The sequence below is a fragment of the Heptranchias perlo genome, chromosome 35 (assembly GCF_035084215.1).
Source record: "Heptranchias perlo isolate sHepPer1 chromosome 35, sHepPer1.hap1, whole genome shotgun sequence".
NCBI classification, from domain to species: Eukaryota; Metazoa; Chordata; class Chondrichthyes; order Hexanchiformes; family Hexanchidae; genus Heptranchias; species Heptranchias perlo.
The window spans coordinates 14,635,973-14,663,219 of NC_090359.1; the positions used below are offsets into that span (position 1 = coordinate 14,635,973).

General features: G+C 46.9%; 1 long non-coding RNA gene, 1 other non-coding gene and 1 pseudogene across 3 annotated transcripts in view; 2 read left to right on the forward strand and 1 right to left on the reverse strand.

Annotated features, from left to right (window-relative positions):
- trnad-guc (transfer RNA aspartic acid (anticodon GUC)) lies at positions 1 to 72 on the forward strand. The gene has a single exon. It is a non-coding gene; the product is annotated as a tRNA-Asp (tRNA).
- Positions 73 to 8,725: 8,653 nt separating this feature from the next.
- LOC137302100 (uncharacterized) overlaps positions 8,726 to 27,247 on the reverse strand; it is a 31,150-nt gene continuing 12,628 nt past the window's right edge. For both annotated transcript variants that reach the window (XR_010958424.1, XR_010958423.1), the window contains one exon: positions 8,726 to 8,962. This is a non-coding gene — a long non-coding RNA (uncharacterized lncRNA). The remainder of the gene's footprint in view (positions 8,963 to 27,247) is intronic.
- On the forward strand, positions 17,113 to 17,284 carry LOC137302602 (U2 spliceosomal RNA; annotated as a pseudogene).

Here is a 27,247-nt window from a genome sequence, read left to right on the forward strand (position 1 = left end):
TCCTCGTTAGTATAGTGGTGAGTATCCCCGCCTGTCACGCGGGAGACCGGGGTTCAATTCCCCGACGAGGAGGTTAAACTTTCGCTGCCTTCAAAAGCTTTTATCTCCAATATTGGATGTGGAAAGTGCAGTGTAAAACTGACTCGGAGATTCCCACTTTTCTCAATTTCAATGAACTGATATTCCAGCGGTTTTAAAATCGGCTCTGTGCGTCATTCTTCACCTCGATGTAAGACTTGCTTCTGTGATGGTGGGGATATCGGGAGGAGGCCGAGATGGATCATCCACCCGACACTTCTGGCTGAAGATGGTTGCTCACAGCTCAGCCTTGTCTTTTGCACTCACGTGCTGGGCTTTACCATCATTGAGGATGGGGATGTTCACAGAGCCTCCTCCCGTTAGTTGTTTAATTGACCACCACCATTCACAACTGGGTGTGGCAGGACTGCAGAAGATCCGTTGGTTGTGGGATTGCTTTGCTCTGTCTATAGCATGCTGCTTCTGCTGTTTGGCAAGTAGTCCTGTGTTACTTTCAGGTTATTGGAGGGTGTATGTTTGTGTGTACATGCGGTGTGTCTGTATGTAGCTATGAATGTGTGTGTTTGTGTATGTGTGAATATGTCTGCGTGTGTCTCACTTTTTCTACCCGTTTCTGAGTGTCTCTTTCTTTCTGTCACTTTTTCCCTGTTCCCCACATAATTTTTCTCTGGACCTTGACTAACAAAGAGATAGAAAGTAAGTCTTCTTTCAGCAGTGGCGCGTGGAAAGTTAAACAAAATGTCATCAAAGAAGTAGTTAAAATAGATTCACTGAAACATGCATCCTTTTCATTGCTGTATGTGAGATCTTCCGAGTCTGCTTTCTCATCTGCGCCTGTTACGAGACCTGTCTCTCTCTGTATCTCCATCTTTTTTCTTTCTGTCTTTCTCTCTCTCTCTCGATCGGTCTCTCCCTGTTTCGGGCTGGTGACTCAGACCCGGTCTGTCCACAGCACAATTCTGCATTTTATTTCTTGCCCATCATTGTGGTTCTCACATCGAGCTGAAGAGTGAGGCGGAGGAGCAGATTTTAAAATCGCTGTGAAATCAATTTGTGGAAGTGGGAAAGGCCGAGTCAGTTTTTCATTGTATTTTCAACATCCAATATTGCAGATAAATGAAAGTGAAACTTCTAAAGCAGCAATAACCTCCTCGTCGGGAAATTGAACCCCTGTCTCCCACGTGACAGGCGGGGATACTCACCACTATACTAACGAGGAATCGATGCTGGGTGTTACCGTACATTCACCACAGATGCTTCATGTTTTACTGATTCTTTTTGAACGATTGTTTGATGACAGTTTGTTTAATTTTCCACAGGCCACTGTTGAAAAAAGACTTCCCGACCACTTTTTCATCTCTTTGTTCAATTATGTCCAGAGTAAAATTATGTGGGGAGCGCGGGAGAGAGTGAGAGAGAGAAAGAAGGAGAAACAGACGCATTCAGGAAAACATAGAAAATGTGAGACACACGCATGCATCGACAGACACAAAAATACACAGAAAGACACACCTACACAAAGAAACAGACACACACGCATACATATAAACATAGAGTGACTCAAACATAGGGAGAGACAGACCAGAGGTTATTTGGATGATTTTTTTAATTCTTTCATGGGATGTGGGCATTGCTGGCAAGGCCAACAGGTATTGCTCATCCCTAATTGCCCTTGAGAAGGTGGTGGTGAGCTTCCGTTCTTGAACCGCTGCAGTCTGTGTGGTGAAGGTACTCCCACAGTGCTGGTGGATGGGGAGTTCCAGGATTTTGACCCAGCGATGATGAAGGAACAGCGATGTACTTCCAAGTCAGGATGGTGTGTGAATTGAAAGGGACTGTGCAGGTGGTGTTGTTCCCGTGTACCTGCTGCCCTTTTCCTTCTAGGTGGTAGAGGTCGAGGTTTTGGGAGGTCCTTACGAAGAAGCTTTGGCGAGTTGCTGCATTGCTTCCTGTGGATGGTACACACTGCAGCCACGGTGCGCCGGTGGTGGAGGGAGTGAATGTTTAAGGTGGATGAGGTGCCAATCAAGCGGGCTGTTTTGTCTTGGATGGTGTCGAGTTTCTTGAGTGTTGTTGGAGCTGCACTCATCCAGGCAAGTGGAGTGTATTTCTTCACACTCCTGACTAGTGCCTTGTTGATGGTGGAAAGGCTTTGGGGAGTCAGGAGGTGAGTCAGTCGCCGCAGAATACCCAGCCTCTGATCTGCTCCTGCAGCCACAGTATTTATGTGGCTTCACCAGTTAAGTTTCCGGTGAATGTTGACACCCAGGATGTTGATGGTGGGCGATTCGGCAACAGTAATGAAATTAAATGTCAAGGGGAAGTGGTTGGACTCTCTCTTGGAGATGATCATTGCCTGTCACTTGTCTGGCGTGAATGTTAATTGCCACTTATCCGCTCAAGCCTGGATGTTGTCCAGGTTTTGCTGCATGTGAGAACGGACTGTTTCATTATCTGAGGGGTTGTGAATGAAACTGAACACAGTGCAATCAGTAGCGAACACCCCACTTCTGACCTTATGATGGAGTGAATGTCATTGATGAAGCAGCTGAAGATGGTTGGGCCTAGGACACTGCCCTGAGGAACTCCTGCAGCGATGTCCTGGGGCTGAGATGATTGGCCTCCAACAATCACTATCATCTTCCTCTGTGCTAGCTATGACGCCAGCCACTGGAGAGTTTTGTCTCTGATTCACATTTACTTCAATTTTATTAGGGCTCCTTGATGCCACACTCGGTCAAAAGCTGCCTTGGTGTCAAGGGAAATCACTCTCACCTCAACTTTGGCATTCAGCTCTTTTGTCCATGTTTGGACCAAGGCCGCAATGAAGTCTGGAGCCGAGTGATCCTGGTGGAACCAAAACTGAGCATCGGTGAGAATGTGATTCGTGAGTAAATGCTGCTTGATAACACTGTCGACGACACCTTCCATCACTCTGCTGATCTTTGAGAGTAGACTGATGGGGCGGTTATTGGATGAATTTGATTTCTCCTGTTTTTTGTGGACAGGACATACCTGGGCAATTAACCACTTTGTTGGGTAGATGCCAGTGTTGTAGCTGTACTGGAACAGCTTGGCTAGAGGCGCATCTAGTTCTGGAACACAAGTCTCCAGCACTACAGCTGGGATTTTGTCAGGGCCCTTTGCCTTTGCTGAATCCAATGCGCTCAGCCGTTCCTTGATATCACGTGGGGTGAATCGAATTAGCTGAAGACTGGCTTCTGTGATGGTGGGGATCTCAGGAGGAGACCGAGAAGGATCATCCATTTGGCACTTCCGGCTGAAGATGGTTGCAAACACTTCAGCCTTGTCTTTTGCACTCACGTGCTGGGCTCTGCCATCATTGAGGATGATTGTCCATCACCATTCAGGACTGGATGTGGCAGGACTGCAGAGCTTTGATCTGCTCCGTTGGTTGTGGGATTGCTTAGCTGTGCTCTCCAGCATGCTACTTCTGTTGTTTGGCTTGCATGTAGTCCTGTGTTGTAGGACAATTGTAGCTTCACCAGGTTGACACCTCATTTTAGGTACTCCTGGTGCTGCTCCTGACACGCACTTCTACACCCCTCATTGAACCAGGGTTGATCCATTGGCTTGTTGGTAATGGTAGAGTGAGGTATATGCCGGGCCAGGAGGTTACAGATTGTGGCGGAATACAATTCAGCTGCTGCTGTTGGCCCACAGCACCATATGGATGCCCAGTTTGGAGTTGCATAGATCTGTTCTGAATCTATCCCATTGAGCACGGCCACCACACAATATGCTGGACAGTGTGAAGTCGGAATTTCGTCTCCATAAGGACTATGCAGTGGTCGTTCCAACCAATGCTGTCATGGGCAGATGCATCTGCGACAGGTAGATTGATGTGGACGAAGTCCAAAAGGTTTTTCTCTCATGTTTGTTCTCTCACCACCTGCCACAATCCCAGTATGGCAGTTATGTCCTTCAGGACTCGGCCAGCAGTGGTGCTACCGAACCACTCTTGGTGATGGACAGTGAGGTTTCCCCAATCAGAGTACATCCGGTGCACTTGCTACCCTCACTGCTTCCTCCAAGTGGTGCTCAACAGGGAGGAGTAACGATTCATCAGCTGAGGGAGGTCGGTAAGTGGGAATCAGCAGGAGGTTTCCTTCCCCTTGTTTGACCTGAAACCATGACATTTCATGGTGTCCAGAGTCAACTGTTGCGGACTGTCACGGCCACTCCCTCCTGACTGTATACCACTGTGCTGCCACCTCTGGTGGGTCAGGACATACCCAGGGATAATGATGGAGGAGTCTCGGGCTTTGGCTGAAAGGCATGATTCTGTGAGTGTCGCTATTTCAGGCTGTTGCTTGACCAATCTCTGGGACAGCTGTCCCAATTTTGGCACAAGTCCCCTAATGTTCGTGGGGTGAACTTCATAGGGTCGACTGTGCTTGGATTGCCTGAGCCTTGTTCGGTGCGTGTGGCCCGTATTGTTTTATTCTTATTACGTAGCGGGATTGTGCAACTGAGTCGCTTGTTAGGCCATTTCAGAGAACCGTTAAGAATCAACCTCATTGCTATTGGTCTGAGGACGGCATGTTTCCTTCCCTCAGGGGGGCATTAGTGAACCAGAGGGGTTTTTATGACAATCCGGTATGTTATAGAGTCATAGAGAGTCATAGAGTTATACAGCACGGATAGAGGCCCTTCGGCCCATCGTGTCCGCGCCGGCCATCAAGCCCTGTCTACTCTAATCCCATATTCCAGCATTTGGTCCGTAGCCTTGTATGCTATGGCATTTCAAGTGCTCATCCAAATGCTTCTTGAATGTTGTGAGGGTTCCTGCCTCCACAACCCTTTCAGGCAGTGAGTTCCAGACTCCAACCACCCTCTGGGTGAAAAAGTTCTTTCTCAAATCCCCTCTAAACCTCCCGCCTTTTACCTTGAATCTATGTCCCCTTGTTATAGAACCCTCAACGAAGGGAAAAAGCTCCTTAGTATCCATCCTATCTGTGCCCCTCATAATTTTGTACACAGAACACAAATCGCCCAATGTGGGGCGTTGTGTTCTTGGATTGCCTGAGCCTTGTTCGGTGCGTGGATTACTCGTCAAGTAACATAATCACCACGCTACCTTACCCTGTCCCTTGGACTTAAGGGAGAGGAGATGAGCGCTGTACCAGGGTGGCCGAACAGTGTGAGAGAGAGTAATGGTTTTAATGGGGACAACCGCATCAAAAGTGGAGGTGAGAGTGTGATTGAGCAGATCGGTAGCTGCAGAAATGTCGTGGTGAATGGAGGGCCAAAGGCTGGACAGTTGGGACTTTGAAATTGTGATTGTAAGTGACTTGGGGGGAGGGTTTTTTTGATGGGCGAACACAGAATGAAGTGGGTTTTGGAGGGGGAAGGGGGATGTGGGTACAGAGGGATACAAGGACGTGATCAGGGATGGCCTTCTCCGTGAGTATAGTGATGAGTATCTTCGCCTGTCACGTGGAAAGACAGGGGTTCAATTCCTCTGACGGGGCGATAAAACTTTCTGCCTTCAAAAGCTTCACTTTCATTTATCTGCAATATTGGATGCAGGAAATACAGAGCAAAACTGACTCGGAGTTTCTCACTTGCCACAATTTAATTTCACTGATATTCCAACTATTTTAAAATCTGCTCTCTGTCACTCTTCACCTCGATGTCAGAACCACAATAATGAGGAAGAAATGAAACGAACAATCTCACCGTGAATAACATCAACAACAACTTGCATTTATACCACACCTTTAAGGTGGTGAAACGTCCCAAGGCGCTTCAAAGGAGCGATTTTAAAACAAAATTTGACACCGAGCCACATAAGGAGACATTAGGACAGGTGACCAAAAGCTCGGTCAAATAGGCAGGTTTTACAGAGTGTCTTAAAGGAAGATGTGAAAGGTGCTATATGAATGCAAGTTCTTTGTTTCTCACAGGGGGCCGTGTCTTGTTCCTCATCTCATTGAGATCTCAGTTAATTGGTCTGTTCTCTCCACAGATGGGGCCCGACTCGCTGAGTCTTTCGAGAATGTTGTGTGTGACTCGGGTTTTAGAGTAAATGATAAAAGGACTGTAGTCAAACACTAGGCCATGAGCTGCTGAGTGACCTGTCGGGACATTGTTGCTTGCTTCCCTTCAGCTTGTGGTTCTGGATTTTTGATGCACTGTCCCTTTAAGAGCTGTGGTCTGCCTGCAGCGGTCAGACAAGCAGCAAAGGCTCCCAGAACTATGCTTGGCTCTGTCTTTCACTGAGGTGCAGAGATCAGCCAGACTTTAATGTAAATTCCACCAGCTGGCAGAAAAGAGTGAGCGACAACTCGTTTCAGCCCAGAGTGTGAGCTGCGGCTAATAATAAAGAAGTGAAAAATTATCTTATAAGAACAGAAGTGGGTCATTCAGCCCCTCGATCCTGTGCCGCCATTCAGTCAGATCATGGCTGGTCTGTACCTCAACTCCAATTACCCGCCTTTGATCCATATCCCTTGATATCTTCATCAAATAAAAATCTATCAATCTCAGTCTCAAAAATCATTTTGAGTTAACTAACGTTAGCCAGAAAGAGAGGAAATCAGGAAGAAAATGGAGTTCCAGAGAAAGAGGGAATAAAAGAGGTAGATTAACAGACAGAGAAATTTGGGAGTCAAGTAAAAGGAGTGTGTGTGAGGGAGAGAGGCCTGGGCATTGAGAGAGACAGAAAGAGGGGGAATGAGTGAAACAAGGTGACACGGACTGTGCTAAATTGCAGAGTAGGGCGAGAGAGGGAATAGCAGGACTGGCCTGGGAATGGGAGTACAGAAGATTCAAGTAAAAATGTTACATTGGTGAACTGGGTTTCGATATTTCTTACACTGTGTGCTTGTGGTTTCAATCTTCATGTAATTTATTAAACTTAGAAATTGTGACTCTTTCATTGTACAATTCATTGTTCCAAAAGGTTACTCAGCTGGTCGATGTGTAATGTTCTGTCACCTTAATGATTGTGATAGTCAAAGGTCAGATGGGACCAAAACTTATTTGTTCAGGAGTCTGTAAATAATATGTGATGTCAGTCGGGATGCGATCTAATTGTCCCATTCGGGGTTTATTTACATTATAAGTATCTCGCTGTTTTAACTTCGTTACCTGACTATCGCAGTTCGCATACCTCTTTATAGCACCGAAAGACATCGTCTCCACACAGAAATGCGTTTGTCTCTATTTACGGAGATAGAATTCGTTTATTACCCTGTTCTGGCAGCAATTGGAGTACCTGGTAAGTCATTATCAGCACGTACGGTGTAAGTAACAGAATGTTTAACTATATTGCTGTTTGTGCTCTGAGCCTGGTAAATGTAGAATGTTATTCTTCACCGTTTTGTGATACAGTTAAAACTTCCATCCTTGTCCCATTGGTCAATGCACCGAGTAACTCACCCTCGCTCTGTGCTGAACTGTCGAGTCTGGGGTCTAAATGTGTCCTTGGTGCTCCCTGGCCAGGCAGGGGTAAAACAGGCAGGGCGCACAGTCCTGAGTGTAATCCACTGCCTCCTGGTGGAAAGCGCGCCTGTTGTGGAGATCGGGTGAGGAAGGACCGGGTGAGATTGTCGTGTTTCCCGAGGACCGATCGCCTGGGGTTCCGGAGAGCAGATTGTGGCTGTGTATCCCGGCATGAGTCAGTGTCTTCAGGATAGAAGGACAGGGAACAAACGGAATACGCATGAGATAAATAAAAGATGTGACAGAAACTGTCCTCCTCACTCGAAGGTACAATCTTGTGTTCCCGTCAAATGTTCCTCTCAGATCATAATTATATTTCAGCAAAATGGCTTCACAGGACTTTTGATGTATTTGATGTTTAAAGTATTGTTTGGACTAGTTGAATGACGATGACTGTATACTTCAGTCCATGTGTGTTATTGTGGAGAGTGGGGAAACCAGTCTTGACACTGGTTCGGGAGGGGGATTAGTTGGAGACCATGAGTGAGAGTTGGCGGTGATTTGTTCTTATACCGCGCGGCTCCTGGGATCGATCTCTTATTCCGAGGATCCGACTGTCCTTTGTTTTTCTCACGCCTTGTGCTGAGATATAAAGACTGGACCTGGTTATAACTGGAGCACGTTACAGAATTAAATTCCTTGACATATTGTGTCATGATTCATTCACAATACTCCACTGGAAACCTCATCTAATTAATTACTGAAAGATGACGGGCAGCAACTCAATACCAGGCTCGTGTTTTCAATGTATTTTCTAAAATCAAAGTCTCTGGTATTGTGTGGGTCAAGGCATTAGGTTTTTCCCCCGCATTACGATTTAAGCCAAATCCAGAGTCACCTTGTCTGTATTTCCTGATTTAACTCGTCTTGTCGCCTTTCACTTTCATAGTTGGTGACGTCCTGCCCCGCGGACCTCCCAGTGTCGGAATCAACAAAATAAACTTAATCTCAAGGATCACAAGTGAGGACTCAGCTGTCGGGTGAGGGATCCCGGGGCCACCGTCACCCGAAAGGAACCTCCCAGAATGAGCTGCTCCTTCGGAACAGGAGGCAGAAGCCAAGGGGCAAAACCAATAAATAAACACAATCATAGCCCATGTACATCGGTTAAACTGAGAGCTCATTGATCAGCCCGGTTAGTGATTTCACTGTTTCTGTCTCTCTCTTTCTCTCAGTGAACTTGCTGGCGATTGTGATCCTGTCCCGTGGAAAGTGCGGTCTCTCCAAATGTATCACTCGCTACCTGGTGGCCATGGCGACGGCGGATCTCCTGGTGATTGCCTGTAATGTGATCTTATATCGGATTGCTCATCTTTATTGGCGGGACACTTTCCTGCTCTACACTCGTGTTTGCAGATTCATTCTCTTCCTGGCTCCTACTGCCACAGACAGTTCTGTTTGGTTAACGGTCGCTTTTACCTTTGATCGTTTTGTAGCCATTAGTTGTCAGAAGCTGAAAACAAAATATTGCACCGAGATAACTTCACTTGTGATTATCGTGACTTTGAGCGCGCTGTTCGGTTTAAAGAACATTCCCCGGCCCTTCGTGTATGTTCATTACCGTACTGTTAACAATATACCGTGGGGTTGCCTTGTATCATCACAGTTTTATATTCTACCCACATGGATCGCATTTTCTTGGATTGAACAGCTGTTAACCCCGTTGCTTCCATTCTGTTTGATTTTATTGTTTAATGCTCTCACCGTCAGGCGCATTTTAGTGGCCAGTCGGGCCCGAAGGAGCCTCCGGGACCTCAGCAATGGTGAGAATGACAAGGACCCTGAGATGAAGAACCGCAGAAGGTCCATCGTTTTACTTTTTGCCATATCCGGCAGTTTTATCCTGCTCTGGATGACAACGGTCGTATATTTTTTATATTATCGAATTTCAGGCGGCTTTAACCACCGATCTTTGTTTAACCCTTTTGCAACCTTCGAACAAGCGGGAATTCTGCTTCAGCTTCTGAGTTCCTGTACGAACACGGCCATTTACACAGTGACCCAGAGTAAGTTCAGAGAGGAGCTGCTCAATGTGATTAAATATCCGTTTACACTAATTGGTAAATTGGTCAAATGAGGAAAACGGCTGAAGTGAAGCAGGAACTGACTTCCCAACATCACAACTCAATTCCAGATCACAATTATCACCTCAATTTACCAAAGGGACTCAGCATCAGGGCCAACGATATCTCCTTTAAACACATTTCTTCTCAAAAGTTAGATCAAAATTTAATTTTACAGCAGCGGACAAAAAATGAGCAAAAGCAACAGACAGTAACATTATCAAAACATGTTCCTGTATTCAGATCATTTTTTAAACACGTCCTCAGGGAGTCTGACCTGAAATGTAATTGTCCGGAGGAAGGGCTGTGAATTAGTGACTGGATATTAGTTTCCATCGGACCGGACTAATAATCGAGCCCCGCCTACAGCATCTGTGGGGTTAATTCTCTCTTTTAACTATTTCTGGGCCCCCTTAAAACATTCCTGTAACTCTGTGTCTGTGATATTTTAACAGACGTTGGTCCTCAATAGTCTGGGAATCACTGATGGTTTTTTTTTTCTGCCTTCTCCCGGATTCAGGAGGCAGGCAAGGGCTGTCGTTTTGCTCTGCTCAGACCTCCACTCAGCTCGGTTCTGAAGTGTTTACTGGAAGTGCAGTCAGAATGACGCTTGATTTTTTTTGAGTTTTTTTGTGTTTTTAGGCCCCCCTTTTACAAGAAGCGGGGTTTAGGGTGTGTTCATGTGCAGAAAAACCAAACAACCCAAAATAAGTGTCATAAGAACATAAGAACATAAGAAATTGGAGCAGGAGTAGGCCAATCGGCCCCTCGAGCCTGCTCCGCCATTCAATAAGATCATGGCTGATGTGATCCCAACCACAAATCTAAAGAACACAAGAAGTCGGAGCAGGACCCGGCCACATAGCCCCTGGGCCCTCTCCGCCACCCACAGGGCATTGACCGATCCGAACTCAGCTTCATGTCCAATTTCCTGCCCGCTCCCCATAACCCCTAATTCCCTTTACTTCTAGGAAACTCTCTATTTCTGTTTTAAATTTATCTAATGATGTAGCTTCCACAGCTTCCTGGGGCAGCAAATTCCACAGACCTACCACCCTCTGAGTGAAGAAGTTTCTCCTCATCTCAGTTTTGAAAGAGCAGCCCCTTATTCTAAGATTATGCCCCCTAGTTCTAGTTTCACCCATCTTTGGGAACATCCTTACTGCATCCACCCGATCAAGACCCTTCACAATCTTATATGTTTCAATAAGATCGCCTCTCATTCTTCTGAACTCCAATGAGTAGAGTCCCAATCTACTCAACCTCTCCTCATATGTCCGCCCCCTCATCCCCGGGATTAACCGAGTGAACCTTCTTTGTACTGCCTCGAGAGCAAGTATGTCTTTTCTTAAGTATGGAGACCAAAACTGTATGCAGTATTCCAGGTGCGGTCTCACCAATACCTTATATAACTGCAGCAATACCTCCTTGTTTTTATATTCTATCCCCCTAGCAATAAAAGCCAACATTCCGTTGGCTTTCTTGATCACCTGCTGCACCTGCATACCAACTTTTTGATTTTCTTGCACTAGGACCCCCAGATCCCTTTGTATTGCAGTACTTTCCAGTCTCTCGCCATTAAGAAAATAACTTGCTCTCTGATTTTTCCTGCCAAAGTGCATAACCTCACATTTTCCAATATTATATTGCATCTGCCAAATCTCCGCCCACTCACCCAGCCTGTCTATATCCCCTTGCAGGTTTTTTATGTCCTCCTCACTCTCTACTTTCCCTCCCATCTTTGTATCATCTGCAAATTTTGATATGTTGCACTTATGTTGTCAAATTTAAATATTATTATATCGGTCCAGGATGCACTCCAGCCCCTGCGGTGCCCCCCGGTCGTGGAAAGCCCCAAGCGTACCGGCAGACACCGCGTGCTCCATCTCCAGGGCCACCCAGGCACGGAGAATTCTGCGGAAGAGAGGCCGACAGTTGGAGCGACCGCCCCCACGGGCCCCGTCTCACCTGGACCTGTGGATGGCCACCTTGGACAGGCCCACGAGGAGATCCTCCGACTGATCCGCCCTCCTCCTCACCCGGTGGCCAAAGATGAGGAGCGTGGGACTGAAACGCAGCCAGAAGTTGTGGAGCAGCCCCTTTAAATAGTGGAACAGGGGCTGCAACCTCTCACACTCCTTGTGGACATGAAACACGGAATCATTCAGGCGCAGAAGGTCTGTTGATGTTTCAAAACAGGCGTGAAGTTTTTTTTAAAAAATCAGGCCAATGACTCAGTTACAATAGTTGATGGAGGAATTTCACAGGAGTAGATGAAGTTTCCGTCACTCAGAAGGGATTAACAGAGAGTAAAGCCGGGTTAGCTGGAGGCACTGCCGCAGAAGGGGAACCGAGGAATGAGTGAATGCACAGAAGGCCAGTGTTGGAGGATCAAAGAGTGTGGGACATGGAGATGGAGGCGTTTACAGAGGGAGGACAGGCAAACCTTGGAGGGAATGTGTTGAGGGTCAGGAAACCAATGGAAGTCAATGAGATCTGATCAGTGGAGCAATGGGAGGGCGGGGTATGGGGATCGGCAGGGAGGTGATCGAAGGGGAGGAGTCCAGAGATAATGCTCAAAGGAAGAGATGTTGACAAAGCAGGAAGGGGTGAGGCCAATGTGTGTTTGGAAGAAATCCACGGCAACACCACAGAGGTTAGGGGGAGAAGGTGAATTGTACAGACAGGCAGTGAGGATTCAGAAAGTACCTTGTATGACAGTGTTACCACTCATCAGACAAGTTTCAGTCAGAAAGAGTGAAAGGGGAAAACGCCAAATACAGGGTCAGGGACGCACGGGGAGACGGGGTCAGGGACGCACGGGGAGACGGGGTCAGGGACGCACAGGGAGACGGGGTCAGGGACATAGATTTTTAAAAAAAATAAACATGGCTCAAGTTAGCTCAGTTCCTGTAGACAGCAAGTTGTACAAAGGACGTTATCACTGATATATGAATAACCCTCTTTGTAACTAAGTGACAAATTTCAGGAGTTTGTTGGATCCCTTTTGTACAATGTGTGACTTTGCCAGTAAGGGGTTGGACTGTGTAAGAAATCTCCATGTGCTGTGTTAATAAAACTCTGGTCCTGGTGTCACTGGGGATCTGCTCTCTCTTTACTGTAAGAAATTTCCATTAAATGAATAATCTGTGAATCTAAATAGCTGAGATCATCTTAAAGAATGGCTGACCTGCAGCATGAACACAGCTGTCCGTGAGCCTGTCTCTCTGTCTCCCACCTTCCCGTTCGAGTCTCTCTCTCTCTCTCTGACATGGTCTGTATCTGTCTTCATCCCTCTCTATCTCCCATTGCCTATCTCACTATTCCTGTTCCCCTGCTTATTTGCCTCCAACTCCTTGCACACTAGTGTATCTCTCTTCCTCCCTGTCCCTTTCACTCGATCCGCACCCCTCCCGACCTTGCTCCCCATCTCCCATTCTCTCCCAACCGAGTTCTCACCTCTGAGTCCACCTCACTGTTTCCCGACCCCTCACTCTCTCACTTCCTTTTCGTCCCTCTCTATCATCCCCATCAATCACTCTTTACCCTCTCTCTTCCCTCCCACTCTGTCCCTATCCACTTTCTCTCTGTGCCTGGCTCTGTTCTCTGCAATTTTGCTGACCCGTTTTCTACACAATCCCCTCATTTTGCCCCGTTCCTGGATCTCTCTGTCTGCCGTCCACCCCTCTCTGTTTAAGTTGCTCCCTTTCTTTATCCACCCTCCCTCTCTCTGTATATTCCATTGCTCTGTCTCTCCACATCCCTCCCTCTCCCTACCCATCTCTCTCGATATATTCCATTTCTCTGCCTTTAACTGCAGCTGCCACCTATTTGTTCACTCCACTCCATGGTTGATGTTCAGAGATTATGAGGGTGATTTTAAAACGGAGCCGGGAAAGGGGCGGGGGTCAATTTGAGGTCAGGAAACCCATTAGTACGGGTTTCCGTAACATCCTTAAGATTTTGACGGAAGGACATCTTTTATTTTTTTTGTTTCCCGTCTGACTGACCAGTTGATTGACAGGCTCGTCTCAATGGGACAGGAAACCAGCCAGGGAGAGGACGTCTTCAGGTAAGTCTTTGTTTGCATGGATGGGGGGCACGGGTGAGCACGGGGCATGGATGGGCATAGGTGGGCACGGGGGTCGCAAGTCATGTGGGATAGGATCGGGGGTCATTGCAGGGGTCAGCGATCATTGAGGGGAATGTCGGGGTTCGGAGGGGGAGGATCGGGGTCAAGGGTCCGGGATCGGGGGAGGGTTGTCGGTGCAGGTAGACTTGTTGGGCCTGGGGGAAGCACTCCTGCTCCTCAGGGCCCACAAGCTGTGCCTTTCTAGGCACCTGCCTGTTACTCTCGGGCCTTCTCACCTCCTTTCACGAGGAGTAAAACAGAAGGCCCAGGAATCCTGGCCACCCAGGGTGGAAATCGGGAATTAGTAAAAAATGGATGCCTGAAGCCTCCTTGAAAGGTTATGAGGCCCGACCCGCCCCCTGGGAGTGGGTTGGTCGCCCGCCCCTGTGAAAACGGGAAATGGGCGGGTAGGAGGCGGGTCTGAAATGGTGGCAATTTTCAATGCACCCCCACCCCCAACCCACCCGTTCTTTACTTTTAAAATCGAGCCCTATATTTTCAGGCTGGTGATACATCAACACAAGTTGCTCAGTTTCCATTAAACTTTATGGACAGTCAGTTGCAATTGTACTCACAGGGCCTAGGTTCATTATTCACGAACTAAGCAAAGATATGCTCTGCATATTGGAAGATTAAATGAGTGAAGTTTTGTTCCTATTATTATTAATTCTAAGGAAGGTGATGCGGCCCCAACACCCCAATAGCACCGACATTTTCACCAGTTTGACACTGATTCACTTTTAACACCAGCCATGCTGCAGCCTATCTTACATAGAATGTATGGCACAGAAATAGGCCATTCCCCACAACAGGTCTATGCCGGTGTTTATGCTCCACACAAGCCCCCTCCCTCCCTGCTTCATCTAACCCTATCAGCATATTCTTCTATTCTTCTCTCCCTCATCTGCTGATCGAGCTTCTCCTTAAATGCATCTCTGCTATTCGCCTCAACTACTCCTTGTGGCAGCAAGTTCCACATTCGAATCACTCTCTGGGTAAATAGGTTTCTCCTGAATTCCCTATTGGATTTATTAGTGACTATCTTATATTTATGGCCCCTAGTTCTGGTCTCCCCCACAAATGGAAATATCTTCTCTATGACTCCTCTATCAAACCCTCTCATGATCTTAAAGATCTCCATCAGGTCACCTCTCAGTCTTCTCTTTTCTGGAGAAAACAGCCCCAGCCTGTTCAATCTTTCCTGTTAAGTATAACCTCTCGGTTTTGGTATCATCCTCGTAAATCTTTTTTTCACCTACTCTATAGAGTGCCTCTATATTCTTTTTATAATATGGAGACCAGAACTGTTCACAGTACTCCAAGTGTGGTCTTATCAAGGTTCTGTATAAGTTTAACATAACTTCTCTGCTTTTCAATTCTATTCCTCTGGAAATGAACCCCAGTGTTGGTTTGCTTTTTTAATGGCCTTATTAACCTGTGTCATTACTTTTAGTGATTTGTGTATCTGTACCCCGAGACGCCTCTGCTCCTTTACCCCATTATTGAAGCAGTGGCCCACTTATTCTTCCCATCATAATTTAAAACCTCACACTTATCTATATTGAGATTCATTTGCCAGTTACACGCCCATTGTGCAAATTTATTTATATCTTCCTGTATTGTGTCGCACTCCTCCTCAGTATTAACTATACCCCCCAGTTTGGTGTTGTCCGCAAATTTTGAAATTATACTTCCAATTCCCAAGTCCAAATCGTTTATATAAATGGTGAAGAACAGTGGTCCCAGCACCAATCCCTGTGATTCACCACTCAGACCTTTTGCCAGTCTGAGTAACGACCTTTAACACTTACTCTCTGTTTTCTGTTTTGCACCCAGCTTGCAATTAATTCTGCTCTTTGTCCTGACTCCACCTGCTCTGATCTTATCTGAGTGAAATCATTAATTAAATACAATTTTTGCAGTGGGCCCATTCCCAGTAAGTAATGGATTGATGCTGCCCAGACTGATTTCATGTGGGATCCTTACAAGCAGCAGGTGAAACAGATTTACCTCCTGTCAGTGTGGGCTGTATTCAAACACAGGCATTCGAGGCTGAAATTACCAACATCAAGCCCACAGGAACCCACAGACACCTCCATAAGAACAGAAACGCGCACGGTAATAGTATAAAATACAACAAGAGAAATGGATTGTGTGTCACAACAAACTATTGGGGCACAGAAGCACATGATGTGGATACAACATTAACAATCCTTAGTGTTCGATTGGAAGGATTCCCCCATTGTGTAGCGATGAGGCTTTCTGCCAAAGTCATTTGGCAGAACACCTCATCGCCAGAGCTTTCAAACAAGCACCAAGACGTAGCTTAGCTGGTGGTGAGAAGGGCCCTTCCCGCCAGATCCTTCATGCACTCCCGACCTCTCAGTGCCACCGTGCGCTGTCCCCAAGGAAGTTGCGATGGGGACGAGACCGTCACCCATCTCCTCCTGGAATGTCCCTTTGCAAAGAAGATCTGGAGAGAGATGCAGTGGTATCTGTCCAGGTTCATACATACGAATTAAGAGCAGGAGTAGGCCATTCAGCCCCTCGAGCCTGCTCTGCCATTTGATAAGATCATGGCTGATCTGATTGTGACCACAACCCTACTTTCCCGTGTACCTACGATAACCTTTGACTCCCTTGTTAATCAGGAATCGATATAACTTAGCCATAAAAATATTCAATGACCCTGCCTCCGCTGCTCTCTGGAGAAGGGAGTTCCACAGACTCACGACCCTCTGAGAGAAAAATTTCTCCTCATCTCCGTCTTAAATGGGAGACCCCTTATTTTTAAACTGTTTCTCGTTTCTCCCACAAGGGAGCAGTTCAGTAACACATGATTCTGTGCTTTATGGGCTGTTACCAGGGCAGCACTCCGAGACAGATATCAACTGCTGCTGAAAGACCATCAACTCGGTGAAATACGCCTTTTGGTCTGCCCGAAATTTGCTGGTCTTCCAGCGCAAGGAGCTGTCCTCGACCGAGTGTTGCAGACTGGCACATTCCAAGGTCCAGGTCCACGTGCTCAGGGATGCACTGAAGCTGGGTGCGGCTGCCGCAAAGGCTCTGTGGGGAAAGGCTATCGTTTAGAGCTCTCCCGCAATTGTGAACCGACGGGCTGCAATCAGGGAAAACCCACCTCGGGCAGAATGTAAAATACAAATTTATGTAATGAAATGTAATGTACCTGTAATGAATCTGTAATCAATAAGCTTATTGATTGTAATGCAATAAGGCACCCGAGAGTGTCATGAACTGTAATTATGAACAATGTGTAACTGTATTGTTGGAATCATAATGGAACTGTACTTTATGTATCTTGCAAAAAGTATATTCTGTATTGTGTATGTTTGAAATGTGATATGACAACTGTATTGCATGTATTGTTACAAATTTTATGAATAAAGTATATTTTTTGAGAAAAAAATCTGTTCTTATCAGTTTAATATCTGACACGTCCCCTATCTGGGGACCGTATATTAATTTGATTTTTGGAACAGGGAGATGGAATAGGGGCTTGCTCCGTCCACTCCACGCATCGACCCAGTATTGCAGTATCTCTGGGAACGGTGCACCTCCCTGTGGGGAGATGTTCAAAATGAAAAACAGGTTTTTCCAGTGTCTCTGTATGTATTATTACTGAGAATAAAGTTGATATTTTGTACTTAAAAAAAAATGTGGAATAAATCCTCAATTAAAGCTGTGAAGATTAACTAGATAAATATTGAGGTGGAAATGATATTGAAGATTTCCAAACTGGACCTGAAACCTAAACTGACCAGAATTACAAAGTGACCCAGAACCCCAATCTTTTGTAGACACTTGCACGACAAGGCAAACATGCAATGATACAATCCAAAACTGACACTGAAACATAACTTGATCTAAATCCCCAAACTAACCCTTAATCAGACGCTGAACCATTTCCCCAAACTGAAGCAGAACCAGAGCGAGTCACAAACCTAAACTTAACCAGAACCCAACAATGACTCTGAACAAAATAAGCAACAACTCTCAATCTGATCCTCAAACCGAAACAACACGGTGCCCAACACTGGAAGACCCTAAACTCACATACAAACCTCAAATAAACCAGGAACTGTAAAATGACCCAGAGACACAAACCCTACCTGAACCCAAACTAAACTGAACTGAACATGAACGCCCAAACTTCTGAACAACCTCAACTTGATCTGGAACTTAAAAGTGCCCTGGAATCCTGAACATACACAGAACTCTCAATGAACAAGATTCCTTTGCCCTTCTTGAGACCCTCTGATCCAAAGTACTTTAGAGACCAAAAACACTAAGCTGCACAAAACCCGAAATCAGCTCACGAACCCCTGGTGACCCAGAAACTTAAACTGACCTGGAACCCTAAACTGATCCAGAATCCCAAAAGTGACAGGTACCTAAACTGACCACCTGCGGAATACTGAGTCAGAACCTGAAAATGATCCAGAATCTTACATTCAACATAACTACAAAGTAACCCACAATTCCAAACTCACATTAAGCCCCAAATGAAAATGTAAATTGAAATGACTGGATACCCTAAACGTCCCAAAACCCAGTGATCCAAAGCCCCAAATCGACATAAAACCCTAAACCTGTACAGAAACATAAACTGACCCAGACCCTCATACTGACACTTTCCGTAGCCTAAATTGTTACAGCTCCAAAGGAACTCGAGTCAATCCAAGAGCTCCGGTCCTCTGGATTTCCCTCTCAGAGTGGAAGAACGTTAAACTGTTCCAGAATCCTAAACCGACCTGGAATCCGGAACCAAAGCAAAACTGCAACCAACTCAGAATCACAGGCTGATCTAAACCCTAAACTGATCCATTATCCTAAACGGACTCAGAATATTAAAATACAGCAAACCCGAAGCAGACCCGAAACACCAAGCAGACCTGGAAACCCGACCTGGCCCAGAACCCGAGCTGACTCCACTGGTTCACTTGTTCGTTCTGTAGTTCGTTTCAGGCTCTTCTGCTGTTTTTAAGATATGATGTAATGTTAGGGATCATTGAGATCAGTCTGTGAGTATCAGTCTTTGCCGGGGTCCTGTGGAATATTTTGCAGTGCTGGGTGTTTTTGGATGTGTGGAGAATGTTAGTCTTGAGGGTCCTGAGTTAATTGGAGCTCTTGTGGTCAGTTTGAGTGCAGTATGTTACAACCAGATACTGAACCAGAAACTCAAAACAACACAGAATCTCAAATTGACCAAACTAACCCAGAATATAAAACTGAACTGGGACCCTGAACCAATCCCAATTCTAAAGTGACCAACTCATGTAAAATGAATTATAAACATAAAGAAAAGCCAAGAACCCAAATTTGTGTTGAAACTGAAAACAAGCCCAGAATCCAAGATTGAACCAAAGTCTTACACTGATTCATCAGCCTAAAAATATTCAATGCACGAAACATATCTCGAACCCAGAATGAACCCACATGACGAGGCTGACACCGAAGGCTGAGCGTCAGGGGTTTCTACAATCCCTCAGTGTTGGCATCAGTCTGGGCATGTTGAGTCATCAGAGATCGCTGTCTATGTTTGTTGTTCTGTGTCAGTTTGTGGGTGTTGTGGTTTGGGGTTTCTCTGCTCAGTATTGGGGTAATGTGCACTGTTTAAGGTCCATTTACAGATGCTGTGGTTTGCTGTGACAGTGCAGTTATCATTTTACAGGAGGCAGAAGCCCAACGTGTGATGCCATCGTTAGCTTTGGGTGTTTGATCAATGTGTGGATGGTGAGGTAAGTGTGTGGGGACTGGGTCAGTTTCTGGGTATTGTGTTTTTTTTGCAGATGATGTGATCGGTTTGGGGCGTATTGTGGACAGCTTCAGGATGCTGACTCATTTGGGGAGATGGGATAGTCAGTCATTGAACACTGCCTCAGTTATGGTCCCTGAACACAGTTTGCAGTACCAGAGTCAGTTTCAGGGTGCTGTGGTCAGTTTCAGAGATACATGGTATTAGCTTGAGGTGCTGGATTAGCTTGAGGTGCTGGGCCAGTTAGAGGTACTGTACTACTTGAAGAGCTAGGTTAGGTTAAGGTGCTGGACTAACTTGAGGTGCTAGGTTAGCTTCAAGTGTTGGATTAGTTTGGAGGCTGTATTATTTTGAAGTATTAGGTTATTTTGAGGTTCTGGGCTGGTCTGAGGTACTGTTTTTGCTTGAGGTATTAGATTATGTTGAGGTGCTGGATTACTGAGGGCGGCAGCTTTAGTTTGAGGTAATCTATTTGCTGCAAGTGCAGTTTTAGCTTAAGTTACTGGGTTAGTTGGAGGTGCTGTATTAGATTGAGCTGCTGGGATAGTTTAAGCTTTTGTCAATGTCTGAGGTTCTTGATCATTATGTTTCCAGCCTATCGAGGAAGAAAGCAGTGCTGGATCTAGTTCTGGGGAATGAAGTGGGGCAAGTTTCAATGGGAGAGTGTTTTGGAAACAGTGAACACAATATGATTAGGTTTAGAGTAATTATGGAAAAGTACAAGGACAATGAAAGTTGAAGATACTTAATCGGAAGAGGGTTAATTTCAGTGAGTTGAAAAGGGATCTGGCCCTTATGGAATGGGAACAAAGATTATCAGGTAAAACAGTTAAAGAGCAAAGGGAGGCCTTCAAGGAGGAGATAGTTCAGGTACTTCATCTAACCCTATCAGCATATCCTTCTATTCTTTTCTATGTTTGACTCGTTTATCAATTATCTCCCCTTTTCTATCATAAATGTCTTTACAACTTTTTTGATTTCTGCTTCTAATGTCTTATCCATCTCGTTAGTGTCAATATTGAGGCAAAGTAATGATTCCACATTTCTGCCGTTACCTGTGAGTTTACCTTGTGCATCCCTTCGTGGCCCTACCCCTATCATGATTTTCCTTTTGTTATTTATGTGTCTGTAGAATACTTTACTTTTTAAAAAGTATTTTTTGATAATTTAATTTTGTAATTCCTCTTTGCCTTCCGAATAGGTTTTTTGTTTACTTATTTCCTAACCTCTTCGTATTCCCTTTTGTCATCCTCTTCTTTATTGACCAGGTGCTGAGTATATGCCTTTTTCTTTAGTTTCAATTCTGATCTTATCTCTTTATTCATCCATGGTATGTCATTATTAGTGTCAGCGTCCGTGGAACTGTATCCCAGTGAGAGTCTGTGTCCGTGGAACTGTACCCCAGTGAGAGTCAGGGTGCATAGAACTGTACCCCAGTGAGAGTCAGGGTGCATAGAACTGTACCCCAGTGAGAGTCAGGGTGCATAGAACTGTACCCCAGTGAGAGTCAGGGTGCATGGAACTGTACCCCAGTGAGAGTCAGGGTGCACGGAACTGTACCCCAGTGAGAGTCAGGGTGCACGGAACTGTACCCCAGTGAGAGTCAGGGTGCACGGAACTGTACCCCAGTGAGAGTCAGGGTGCACGGAACTGTACCCCAGTGAGAGTCAGGGTGCACGGAACTGTACCCCAGTGAGAGTCAGGGTGCACGGAACTGTACCCCAGTGAGAGTCAGGGTGCACGGAACTGTACCCCAGTGAGAGTCAGGGTGCACGGAACTGTACCCCAGTGAGAGTCAGGGTGCACGGAACTGCACCCCAGTGAGAGTCAGGGTGCACGGAACTGTACCCCAGTGAGAGTCAGAGTGCACGGAACTGTACCCCAGTGACTGTCAGGGTCCATGGAACTGTACCCCAGTGACTGTCAGAGTGCACGGAACTGTACCCCAGTGACTGTCAGGGTCCATGGAACTGGACCCCAGTGACTGTCAGGGTCCATGGAACTGGACCCCAGTGACTGTCAGGGTCCATGGAACTGGACCCCAGTGACTGTCAGGGTCCATGGAACTGGACCCCAGTGACTGTCAGGGTCCATGGAACTGGACCCCAGTGACTGTCAGGGTCCATGGAACTGGACCCCAGTGACTGTCAGGGTCCATGGAACTGGACCCCAGTGACTGTCAGGGTCCATGGAACTGGACCCCAGTGACTGTCAGGGTCCATGGAACTGGACCCCAGTGACTGTCAGGGTCCATGGAACTGGACCCCAGTGACTGTCAGGGTCCATGGAACTGGACCCCAGTGACTGTCAGGGTCCATGGAACTGGACCCCAGTGACTGTCAGGGTCCATGGAACTGGACCCCAGTGACTGTCAGGGTCCATGGAACTGGACCCCAGTGACTGTCAGGGTCCATGGAACTGGACCCCAGTGACTGTCAGGGTCCATGGAACTGGACCCCAGTGACTGTCAGGGTCCATGGAACTGGACCCCAGTGACTGTCAGGGTCCATGGAACTGTACCCCAGTGACTGTCAGGGTCCATGGAACTGTACCCCAGTGACTGTCAGGGTCCATGGAACTGTACCCCAGTGACTGTCAGGGTCCATGGAACTGTACCCCAGTGACTGTCAGGGTCCATGGAACTGTACCCCAGTGACTGTCAGGGTCCATGGAACTGTACCCCAGTGACTGTCAGGGTCCATGGAACTGTACCCCAGTGACTGTCAGGGTCCATGGAACTGTACCCCAGTGACTGTCAGGGTCCATGGAACTGCACCCCAGTGACTGTCAGGGTCCATGGAACTGCACCCCAGTGACTATCAGGGTCCATGGAACTGCACCCCAGTGACTGTCAGGGTCCATGGAACTGTACCCCAGTGACTGTCAGGGTCCATGGAACTGTACCCCAGTGACTGTCAGGGTCCATGGAACTGTACCCCAGTGACTGTCAGGGTCCATGGAACTGTACCCCAGTGACTGTCAGGGTCCATGGAACTGTACCCCAGTGACTGTAGGCGCCCATAGAACTGAATCAAGTGAGAGTAAGGGCCCATTGAACTGCACGCTCACCCTCAGGAGTGGATCATTCATTCCCGCGATTCTGTTCTGCCATTCATTTCGATCATGGCTAATCTGTATCTTAACTCTTTTTACCCATCTTGTATATAATGGGCAGCATTTTAGCACCCGCTATCAGGTGCGTTCCTGGCGGGGGGCTCTGAAAATCGGGAAATCGCGGAGTGGGACCGGAGCCCGCCTCGATCGCACGCACTTCCGGGTTCCCCACTGACGCGCCGGCATGCGCGCGCAGCCCCCGCTGGTGGGAATCCCGCAGGCAATTATAGCCAAGGGGATGCCACTTGAATGTATTTATTTTGCTTGTTCAGGTCATTAACTGACCTGATTAAGGGATTATGTGAGAAGGGGTGGGATTTTAAAGGAAACTGGGACTGTTTCCCACACTGGGGGAAACACTCCCAGTTCAAATGGACCTGTTGCAGCTGTCAGCCTGTGGTAGCTGCAAAGGTCCATTTGACAGGTTGCGGGGGGAGAGAGACCCTCACCCATTGCAGGAGGCCACTCAGTCACTTGGGACAAAGTTTGGCCTCCACCACCCTCCTCCTGACAACCAAAGTCACCAACTTGCACACTTACCCCGGGGTCCAGAGATATGTACCTACCTTGCGGACCCCCTCAGATGTACATCTTCCGCGGAGATGGGGGCCGCCGTAGCTGCAGTCATGACCTCCTCGGAGGGCGAACAGCATCACCAGCCTCGCCATCCACCTCTGACACGTGGAGCTCCACAACAGTGCGCTGTGACACATCCACCTGTACAGCAGGAGGGAGGGCAACCGCAGAGAGAGATGCGTCGCAGAGGGCACTACCCTCGCCACAGGGTCCACAGACCGAGGCTCAGCTTCCTGGACCTCACTGAGCAGCAGTGCACACGGAGGCTCAGAGTCACTCGACATGTAGTCGTGGACATCTGCAGCCTCCTTCATGCCAAGCTGCTCCCGGCTGGCCCGAGCACCATCTTCTTACCTGTCGCTGTCAAAGTCACCACTGCCCTCAACAACTTCTCCTCCGCATCCTTCCAAGGTACAACCAGGGACATCGCCGACGTCTCTCAGCCGACTGCACAAAAGAGCCCTGCAAATACACCTACACCCACTCTGCAGTGACACAATGGGTGGCATCAGTTGTGGGTCTTCATAGTGATCCTCAGGAAAGGGCATTATTGCACAAACCAGACAAGATTCGCGAAGACATGGCAGCAGTGGTGCCAATATAATATGTGATGTGAGTTGCTCAGAAATTAAATATAAGTAACAACCGTGACAAACCCTCAAACACCCTTGTGCATCCCCTTCATGCTCACGACACATTTGCCTTACGCTGCCTACTGCACATCTGTGATGCATGCCCTGTGGCTGCAGCACAGGTAGTGGCAGGTTGAGTGAGGCTGACCGTGAAAGAGATGCACGAGAGGATGAGTATGAGATAGAGCCATGATATTGTATGAGGATTGGGTTGAGTGGTAGTGGCGGGATGAGTACTGGCGAGGTGAGTAGGTGCAGGTAAGATGAGGATGAGGTTTGAGTGGGTGTGAGGGGTGATGTGACAGAGTAGTGTTGGCTGTGCAGGAGGTGTGGGCGGTGATGTGGCAGATGGAGTGTGGGGGAATGAATAAGTGTACTCACTTTGGCTGACCTACTGACGTCATTTTAGCGCCTCCTGCACTTGTATGCAGGTGGGCGATATGTTGGTGGTGCTGGTGACCTCCTCTGCCACCTCGAGCCAGGCCTGCCTGGTGGCAGAGGCAGGCCGCTTCCTCCCGCCCGCCGGGGGTTTGGGGGGGGGGGGGGAGGGGAAGATCTCTGTCCTCCCCCTCCACCACACCCCATGTATTGATACCTGGAGCGAGGCATCATGAAACTGGGAGCAGCCTTCCCCCTGGGCTGCTCCATGCTGTAATTTTTTCTATTTGTTGCAGCATCTGTCAGTGGAGGACTGCCCCTTTAAATAGAGCTCCTCCAGCTGACGGATCTGACTGCACGCGCAGTCCGCCCGACGCGCAGACCAGCAGTGGGGAACCCGGAAGACCAGGTAAGTGGATCCAATTATGCTACGATCGCGCGGGGAGCTGACTGATTTCACCGGGTGCGTTACCCACGTGCCCGATAGCCCCCCCGCCGAGAACCCGCAGCCCTGGTAACACCGGGCCCAATGTATTTGGATTAGATGTCAATTATCTTCAATCTGTTTTTTTCTGGTTATCAACCCTCCTGTCAGTGGAAACAATTTCTCCTTATTTACTCAAAGGTCAGTTTATTTTTTAAACTTACCTCAGTGTGTCTTGCAGGCTTCTCGACAGGTTCCCCCTGTGGGGTAGCCTCCCTGCTCAGAAGTGGGTTAAATTTCAGGGGTTATGATGTGACCGAGGAGTCCGGCGGGAGACTCATTAAAAGCCAAGATGAGTGGCGTTAAAGCGGCTGATTGACGGGAATGGAGCAGGAAATGGAGCTGCTCCATTTTAACTGCTCCTGCGATCAGGGAGAGTTAAAATCACCCTGTTTCACATTGCATGATAGTCCACATGTGTCACTGGAGGGAAAGCTACAACTGCAAGTTATTCTTGCAGGTGTTATGAATGAGTTCGGGTCTATTAGTAACTATTCACCACATTACTAGTCAATGAAACAATTCATTACTTTGCTTTTAAGTCATACTCCATCTAAAACAAGAGTACGTTTTAATATCTGCGTCTGTCTCTCCCATGTCTGTCTCTTTCACTCTCTCTCTCTCCCCGTCTGTCTCTCCCGTGTCTCCGTCTGTGTTCCTGTCACTCACACATATATTGTGGGGAAAGGCCTGTCGCAATTAAGCCTCAGGCCCTCTCCATCCAAAATAGTGCCACAGTATTTGCCACCTTTTCTGAGGGTGCCTCTGTGTATAAATGTGCCAAGGATCACATGCCAGGCACTGTACTTACGTGGCACATCATCCGTTCTCATTATAATGGACACATTTCAGCTTTAATGTGTAAGGTACAGGGAGAAATATGTGTTGCTTAATCACCCCTCTGCACCAACAATGTTTCAGTGAGTGATGGGGAGATGGGCTGAGATTTATAAATAGACTTGCAGGACATTCTCTCCCTCTCTCTGGTGTATAATAGAAATGAGTCACAGTGACAGGAGCAGAAAACTGCTTGGATAGAGGATCTGACACAACACATTAAAGCTGGCGATGACTGGTGTGACAGGATTGTAAATTTAAAGGGACATCACCATTTGGCTGGAGAGTTTTTAAGGGAAACGCGACTCCTCGAAGAGTTCACTTCAACCCGCCTGATACGTTGGCTGCGGTGGACAATTTTCTCCGTGTGGACAATATATTTGCTGAATTGTAAACTTTTTCACAGTGATTAACACTGAGCCTCGGTCATTTCTATATCTGAGGCCGTTTCTCCCCTTCTCTGGGTCTTAGACCTCCACCATTGCTGGTCTGAATCCAGCCACGAGAAGAGGGTGTAAGAGCAACCTGGGCAATTCTCCCTTGATCTCCCCCCACCACCTGTGGAGAGTCCCTGCCTCCCTGGCCCAGCCTTTGCTTGGTATTTTCCCCAGTGATAAGGTCGGGTTTAGAAACATTGTAGGTGGGTGAAAACCCCTATCTTACTGCTTTTAAATTCAATTATAATTTTTATCCCTCAACCAACATCACTAAAACAGATGATCTGGTCATTATCACATTGCTGTTTGTGGGACCTTATTGTGTGCAATGTACTGCCGTGTTTCCTACAGTAAAGCAGCAACTACACTTCAAAAGTACTTAATTGGTAGAGGAACCACCGAGGGAACAGGTTATTTTAGATCTCGTATTGTGTAATGAGACAGGGTTACTTAGTAAACTTATAGTAATGGATTCTCTGGGGGAGAGTGAACATAATATGATAGAATTTCATATTCAGTTTGAGCGTGATGTGGTTAAATCCGAAACTAGGGTCTTAAATATAAATAAAGCCAATTCTGTAGGTTTGACGGGCGAGTTGGCTGAGGTAGATTGGGAAATTGGATTAAAAGATATAACGGTAGACAAACAATGGCAAATATTTAAAGAAATAATTCATAATTCTCAACTAATATACATTCCCTTGAGGAATAAAACTCCACGGGAAAAGTGTGGCTAATTAGAGAATTTAAGGATAACATTAGATTAAAAGAAGAGGCTTACAATGTAGTCAAAAAGCGTAGTTAGCCTGAGGATTGGGAGGGATTTAGAAATCAGCAAAGGATGACCAAAAATTCATAAAGAGGGAGAAAATTTAATCTGACAGAAAACCAACAAGAAATATAAAAAAACAGATTGTAAGAGCTCCCACAAGTATGTGAAAAGGAAGAGATGAGTGAAAATAATCGTGGGTCCCTTAGAGGCAGAGACAGAAAAAATTATAATGGGGAGTAAGGAAATGGCAGAGATGTTAAACAAATATTTGATATCTGTCTTCAAAGTGGAAGACACAAAAAACATACCGGAAACAGTGGGGAACCAAGGGTTGAATGCGAGTGAGGAACTTAAAGTAATTAATATTAGTAAAGAAAAAATACTGGAGAAATTAATGGGACTAAAAGCCGAGAAACCCCCTGGACCTGATGGCCGACATCCTCGGGTTTTAAAAGAGGTGACTGCAGAGATAGTGGATGCATTGGTTGTGATCTTACAGAATTCCCCAGATTCTAGAATGGTCCCCGTGGATTGCAA